This window comes from Rattus rattus, chromosome 5 (genome assembly GCF_011064425.1).
Source record: "Rattus rattus isolate New Zealand chromosome 5, Rrattus_CSIRO_v1, whole genome shotgun sequence".
In the NCBI taxonomy this organism is placed as follows: Eukaryota; Metazoa; Chordata; class Mammalia; order Rodentia; family Muridae; genus Rattus; species Rattus rattus.
This window is the reverse complement of record NC_046158.1, coordinates 149,767,670-149,775,809: the sequence shown is the minus strand read 5'-3', so window position 1 is coordinate 149,775,809 and position 8,140 is coordinate 149,767,670.

Here is an 8,140-nt window from a genome sequence, read left to right as displayed (position 1 = left end):
GATATTTTTAAGGATGGGCAAGTGCTGGTGTGGACACAGGCATACACATGGTAGTTGGCTCCTTTAGTATTCTAGAGACAATCCAGCCAACATCACACTGAAGAGTGTACAGCAAAGCATACCAGTCACAAGTTCTCTGTGAGATCTCACACACACACACACACACACACACACACACACACACACTGGGTATGGCACACACACACACACACACACTTTACACACACAACTGGGTATGGAACCCACGCATTCTAACACTGAGACCCTTTTAAAACTGTCATTCTGAGCTGGTGGTGGGGCACACCTTTAATCCTAGCATTGGAGAGGTAGAGGCAGGTGGATCTCTGAGTTGGGAGCCAGCCTGGTCTATAGAAAGTTCCAGGAAAACTAGGGCTACACAGAAACCTTGCCTTGAAAAAGGAAAAAAAAAAAAGTCATTTTGAGTTGCCCAAGTATTTCACAAGTTGCACACACTTGTCACCAACTCCCTCCTTGACACAACTACTGCCAGGGATTAAGGGGTCCCCACCCCCACACCTCCCCCTTCCCCAAGGAGGAAGCATAGGTTGTGAACCTGTAGGGAGTCCAGACAGGGTCTCACTGTTTAGATCTGACTGGCATGGAACTTTAGATTGGTCTGCCTTGCCTCCCAGTGCTGAGATAAAAGGGATGTGTCATCATGCCTGGCTAACAGACTCTAATGTGTTCCTCCTTTCCCAAGATGAAGCTACACTTCACCAAGATGCATCAGACCCTTAAAACTTACTCTGATCGTTGGGATCCCACTTTAAGTGCCTTAGGCCATTGGCCTTTTCCTGGTGCCCTCAGCTGGCATAGCTCAGGGCCTTGATGCACCTTCTCTGAAGGTTTCCACCATTTTCTATTCCCCAGTAACAGGACACAGAACCTATTTTTTTTTTAAGATTTATTTATTTATTATATATAAGTACACTGTAGCTGTCTTCAGATACACCAGAAGATCTTTACATCAGATCTCTTTACAGATGGTTGCGAGCCACCATGTGGTTGCTGGGAATTGAACTCATAACCTCTGGAAGAACAGTCGGGTGCTCTTAACCACTGAGCCATCTCTCCAGCCCCGACACAGAACCTATTAAGGTGGACGCACTTCATGCTCCCCCAGAGCCCCAAGCACTGCAGAAGAGAGTCCTTGAAACCTGGGCAGGATCGAAACCTTAGTTTCTTTGGAAAGCCAATTATGTCAAATGATGTTTTGCTGGGGCACACAGTTGAAAGGATGTTTTCCTGAAGCAGACACAGGTGAAAGGATGCTTGATGAAGGAGTATAAATATGACCCCAGAGACAGTGGGAGACGAGCACTGAGCCTTGGTTTGGTTTGCTTCGCTTCACTATACTTCACTAAGGACACACACATATTGGTTCACCTCACATAGCGCTGTTGAGCTCCACTTGTAATGCCTCCAAAGAGAAGCTCACCCAAGAACTGCTTGCGAAGTTCCTACAGCAGCTTACCACTTCCATAGGCTCACCTCAGGCCACTTGGCAAGCCTGGAGGTTTCTTCAGGATTGAACTACAGCTGCCAGTAAGTGCCTGGTGTCTACCAGCAGAAAGGTCTAGACTGTAGCTGCCAGTTTGTGTGTGGTGTCTGCCTGCCCAGAGGACTGGTCTGCAGCTGCTGACTTGTATTTGATGCTTGCTATGGGACTGAACTGAGAAAGAAGATTGAGCTTTCCTCAAAGAACGACTGCTGAACACGTCCACTTCCCCCAGATCTTAATAACTTTTCTCTTCCACTACCTCTGCTGGGTGATGGGCTAGAGGAGAGGTTGAACCCTTATTAAAAGTTGGTTGCGAAAAAATTTTTGCCTACAGAAACCAGCAGCACAACTCTAGGTCCCGGCTCGAACACTTAAGAATTTCCAGCTAATAAATGACATAAAAGATGTTCAACCTAGCTCCTTGTCACTAAGCCTGATGACCTGAGTTAGTGTGAGGTTCAAAAACCTCAAACTTGCACCAAAGACGTCAAGCTAAGGCCCTTGTGTGCATAGCACCTGTGACTTCACAAAAGTGTACAGTGCAAACTGCACTCTGTAGACAAGATGATCATAGTTAGAGGGGGATGTCTACTGGCATTGAGCAGGGAGAGGGGAAGTGTTCCATTGGTGACACCCCACACTGCAATGTTTACCGTGATCGACCTGCACAGGTTGACTGTATTGAGATGGGAAATTCTGGTTTTAATATTTTTCTTCTTAAAATTATGTGTATGTGGCTTTTGCTTATTAATGCAGAAGCCCGAGAAGCCAGAGGCATTGGATCCCCTGGAACTAGGATTAGAGGTTGGTGTGAATGACTTCTGGATGGGTGCTGGGAACCAAGTGAAAATGATACTGGACCAGGCAGGTGAAGGTGAAGATTTCCCTGTCCTAATGTGGTTGGGGTTGGTACCCACTTAAGCTTGGCCAGCCTCACTGAAGGGCTATGCCCCACTTCCTCTTGCCTCTGTCACCCCAGCGTGTAGGCCTCCAGAGGGAGGAAACTGTCTCCGAGGGCTGAACACTCCCCTTCTACAGGTGAAGATAAAAAAGAAGAAAGAGGAGGAGAAGGGAGGAGGAAGAAGAGGAAGAGGAGAAAGAAGGAGGAGGAGGAAGAGGAGAAAGAAGGAGGAGGAAGAGGAAGAGGAGAAAGAAGGAGGAGGAGGAGGAGAAGAAGGAGAAGAAGAAGAAGATGACGACGACGACAGGGAGACTGGGGTTTTCTAAGTCCTGTTTACTGGGCAGCATCCAGCCAGTGACCAGAGTCTTAGGGTCACTGTAAGATTCCCTTTTCCCAGGGTTGTCAGAGACATCATAGGATTCCTTATTACATATATATTTCAGATAGACAACGCAGGTATGTATAAATCAACCTGCCTTAAAGATTCCAATTAGAGCTAGTGAGAGGGCTCAGCACGTAAAGGTGCTTGTCACTAAGTCTGACAATTTGAGATCAGTCTCTGGGACCCACAGGATAGAAAAAGAACTGAGTCCCACGGGGTGTGTACTCTGACATCTAGACACACATGGTGTCATGAGCATGCAGCTACACACACACACACACACACACACACACACACACACAAGTTAACAATGAGGCTGAAGAGATGGCTGTTCTTTTTTTTTTTTTTTTTTTTTTTTTCCGGAGCTGGGGTCCGAACCCAGGGCCTTTGCGCTTGCTAGGCAAGTGCTCTACCACTGAGCTAAATCCGAACCCAAGATGGCTGTTCTTTAAGAGGCTCAATTCCCAGCATCCATTGGCACCTCACACCATCAGTAACTGTGGCCCAATGGGATCAGATACTGTCCTCTGGTATGCAGGCAGAATACCCACAGACATAAAATAAATGAATCCTAAAATAAGTAAGCAAAGATAAACAAAATTAAAACTTGAATTTAGCTGAGTGTCTTATGATTGTCTCCGCTAAGTTCCAGGAATCCCACAGGGGTGACCACTGCTTTCAGCCAAGTGCCTCTTCCAGAGTTGTGTGACACCTTCTCTGCTGAAGTCTAAGTAGGGACTTCAACTATATTACCTTTGATCAGGAGCTCCCTTCGGAGAAGGACAACAAACCCTCATCTGGCTTTCTCATACGGCTCAGGACACTCCTGCTGCCGCCCATGATGGTCTCGATCTTCCTACATTAACAGTTAAGACAGTTCCCAGTAGACATGTACACAGGGCCATCTGATCACAGCAGTTCTCCAACTTTCCTCTCAGGTGACTATAGGCTGTATTCTAACTAGGACAGGGAGGGGGCAAGCTAAGGGGACAGGATGAGTTAGGAACAGGGGTCCTAGAATGTGCCTTTTTGCCCTTTGGTTCTTTTTCAACTATTAGGCACAGCTGTCAAACCTATGGACACCCTGAGGGTAAAAGTGACTCAGACTAGCCCTGGTCTTGGCTCCTTGAACCCCAATATCTGCCAGTGTTCTCTCCCTGTCATCATTTTACTTTGGCTATTCTGAGGCAGGGTGTCACTATGTAGACCAGGCTAGCCTAGAGCTCACAGAGACCCCTGGCTTTGCTTTCCTAGTGCTGGGCTTATTTGTGTAGTGTACGAGTGTCTGTGCATATTGTGTGCATAGGTCTTCTCTTCACATGTGCATGCAGATGCCATGTCAGGAATCCTCCGGCACCCTCCATCTTACTTGTTGAGACAGAATTTCTCTTCCTACCTTGAGCTCCCTGGCTCAGCTGGATTGACTGGATTGACTGGATTGACTGGCCAATGAACTCTAGGCATCTGCCTGTCTCTGCCTTCTCAGCTCTTGGGTTATAGAGAAATGCAATGCCAGCTTTTTACAAGGGAGCTGGGGATCTGAACTTGTGTCCTCTTCTTGTGAGGCAGGCACTTTATCCACTGAGCCACTTCCCTAGACCCTGGATTTTTGGCCTTTTGAAACAATGTTGCGCTATGTAGGGCAGGCTGGTCTGGAACTCACAATGTAACCTAGACTGGCATCAAACTTGCAAAATCCCTGCTTCCTCAGGCTCTGGGATCAACAGGTGTGCTCACCTTGCCCCAGCGGCCGCTGCTGCTGCTGCTGCCTGTAGCTCTTGAAGTGATCCCCCTCAGCCCTGGGCTGGAGAAGCGTGTGCTCATCAATTAAGACCCAGTCTTGTTTTGAAAGTTAACTGTTGCCTATTGTTTTTCCCACCTCATCTTACACTGAGCTTTGTTGTTGCTCATTCGAGGTCTGGGAATGAGATTAAATAAACTCGGGTAGGAAAAGCCAACCGTTGATTCAGGTTCCACTAGGAAGTCTTTATTATAGTCCCCAGGGTCTAGTTCATGTCTAGAGGCTGCCTTTTAACTGAAAGTGCAAATGTATTGAAGTCCAAATGGATAAAAGGCTGAGCTCAAATGCCGTTGCCCCTGTGAGTTCTAAGATAAAAGCAGCCAGACTCCAGGTTTATCTTCCATAATTGATCATCCTGTTCTGTCCCAGCTGTGTGGGGTCATGGCGTCAGGCAGAGGAAGAAATCTCAAAGCAGCCGAGGCCAGCTCCCCTAAACAACAGCACGAGCATCTCAGAGCCCCTGGGGCCTCTAAAGGGTGAATGGATGGAAACAGAAGGATGAGCCATGCCAGCTGCCTGCCCATGACACTATCTATCCAAAGGAGCCTTCCCCAGCTTTGGGTGGGAGCCCAAGCAAAATCATGCTCCCACACACAACCTCCTCTTTGTTGAACCCAGACCCACAGTCAGCTTGGTAAAGAACAGCACAAAACCAGGTATGCCTATGACCACAAACGCAGGGGATGACTGCAAGTCCCAGGTAGCTTGGGATAAACAGCCAAGCTGTCTCAGAAACCCAAAACATGGAGCTGTGGGGAGGACCCGGTTGGCGAAGTGCTTGTTGGGTACAAGGGCCCGGGTCGATTCCCAGAACCAAGGTAAAGAAAAAAGCCAGGGGGTTGGGGATTTAGCTCAGTGGTAGAGCGCTTGCCTAGGAAGCGCAAGGCCCTGGGTTCGATCCCCAGCTCCGAAAAAAAAGAACCAAAAAAAAAAAAAAAAAGCCAGACGTGGTGGAGCGTTTTTTGGTATCCAAGTGTAGGGAGAGGAATCCCTCAGACCCACTGACCAACTGACCTAGTCTACTTGGCAAAATCCAGTCCACTCAAAGATCCTGTCTCAACAAAAGTAAAAATGGGGCTGGAGAGATGGCTCAGTGGTTAAGAGCACTGACTGCTCTTTCAGAGGTCCTGAGTTCAATTCCCAGCAACCACATGGTGGCTCACAACCATCTGTAATGGAATCTAATGCCCTCTTCTGGTGCACCTGAAGACAGCGACAGTGCACGCACATATATAAAATGATAAATAAATCTTTAAAAAAAGTAAAAACAATGACAAAATGTGGATTACTCTTGAGATATGACACTTGGGGTTGTCCTCTGGCTTGCACACATGCACACACATATACTCATGGGCATAAGAATACACAAAATGGTAATGCAAGGAAAGAACCCTGTCCCCAGCTTTGCCAGGAAGCAGGCAGCCTGTGTCCAGTATTCATACACACATGGTACACGGAAAATCTAAGTCCAGTAGGAAGAAAGCCAAGCTTTTGGGTTTTCAAGATGTAGGGTCTCCACTGTGGCTGCTGTGTGACCGTGATTATAGAAAAATCCCCTGCTGAAGGACACATTTGTGTGACAAATCAAAGATGGAGTGGGGTGTGGTAACAGTTCCCACCAGAAGACTGCATTTGGCCTTGGGCATTCATTTTAGTTCTGTGAGAAAATAAAAATCTATATATTCATGTATTCATTCCTCAGAAAGCAGTGGCTCAGAAGTTTCCATTTGGGGCAAAGCTTTAAAATATGAAGGCCAGGTCTTCCCAGGCACACCTTTAATCCTGGCAATCAAAAGGCAGAGGCAGATGGATCTTTAAAGTTGAGGCCAGCCTGGTCTACAGAGTTCCAGGACAGTCAGGGCTATGTAGAAGAATCTGTTTTTAAAAAAATGTTGAGGGCTGGAGAGATGGCTCAGCGGTTAAGAGCACTGACTGCTCTTCCAGAGGTCCTGAGTTCAAATCCCAGCAACCACATGGTGGCTCACAACCATCTGTAATGAGATCTGATGCCCTCTTCTGGTGTGTGTGAAGACAGCTACAGTGTACTCATATATAATAGATAAATCTTAAAAAAAGTTGAAGGCCAGCTTCGACACCACAGGGTAAACTGAATGTTTGATTGATCACTCAGCAGACTTTTCTCTGAGGGAATAAAGCTTGATTCACTGGGACCAGCATTTCCTGTGACCCTCTAGAAACTCTCTGAACTCTTAAATTCTTTGGGGACCTGTGAGAAGGAGAAGAGAAAAGGGGGGTCACACACACATACACACATAGAGTGGATGAAGCAAGACAAGCACTTACAAGTTCACACATACACATACATACATACACACACATAATGTTTACACATTGGTGGATGGAGCAAAGCTTCAACCATTTTACATACATACACATGCTTTTTGTGGGTGTAGGGAGCAAAGCTCCAGTGAGCAGATTCCAACAATATACATTCTATATATACATATACACAAACATATACACATACACACATACACATACACTTACACATACATACAAATATTTGGTGGATGGAGCAAACTCCAACGAATTGATTGAACAACTTTATTTTTCCTCTTAGTCTTTTTATACCATCTAAGATGAAGTTCTCTGTGTAAGAAAAAGATGACCGAATAGCTACAAGTTGCATATTCTCTAAAACCAATCACCATGAAAAATATATTCCTCAAAAACAGATTAAAATCATTACACAAAAGGGAATTACAACAGATTACTGATCCATATTCTTTTAAAACTCACACCTGACTAAACATTCCCTGTCCATCTTTCTCTCCATAAGTTCACTGTAACCCCAGAGCCACGATTCTTTTGTCATTAATGAACTGAGTTTAAGCAAGCCAAGTCTATAATAGCGAGTGTTTTCCCTATGCTTAGATGGCAAAAATTTGTATTTACCAAGAAACAGATCATCATTGTTCTGGCTGGTTTTGTGTGTCCACTTGACACAAGCTGGAGTTATCCCAGAGAAAGGAGCCTCCCTTGAGGAAATGCCTCCATGAGACCCAGCTGTAAGGCATTTTCTCAACTAGTGATCAAGGGGGGAGGACCCAGCCCATTGTGGGTGGTGCCGTCCCTGGGCTGGTGGTCTTGGGTTCTATAAGAGAGCAAGCTGAGCAAGGCAGGGGGAGCAAGTCAGTAAATAACATCCCTCCCTGGCCTCTGCATCAGCTCCTGCTTCCTGACCTGCTTGAGTTCCAGTCCTGACTTCCTTTGGTGATGAACAGCAATTTGGAAGTGTAAGCTGAATAAACCCTTTCCTTCCCAGCTTGCTTCTTGGTCCTGATGTTTGTGCAGGAATAGGAACCCTGCCTGAGGCGCTCATCTATTTTATGCTTATTTTTGAATTCTCATTCAGCTAAACTGGCTACCCGTCTGTTTTTGCATTCTCACAATAGAATCCTTTACTCTTTATTCATAACCCAGTCTTTTCATGCTGTACACCAAAACCTGTGGCCACATCCCTAGATCCCAAGGTCCAGGGACTCAGACCCAACCTAGAATGAATGTTATCTT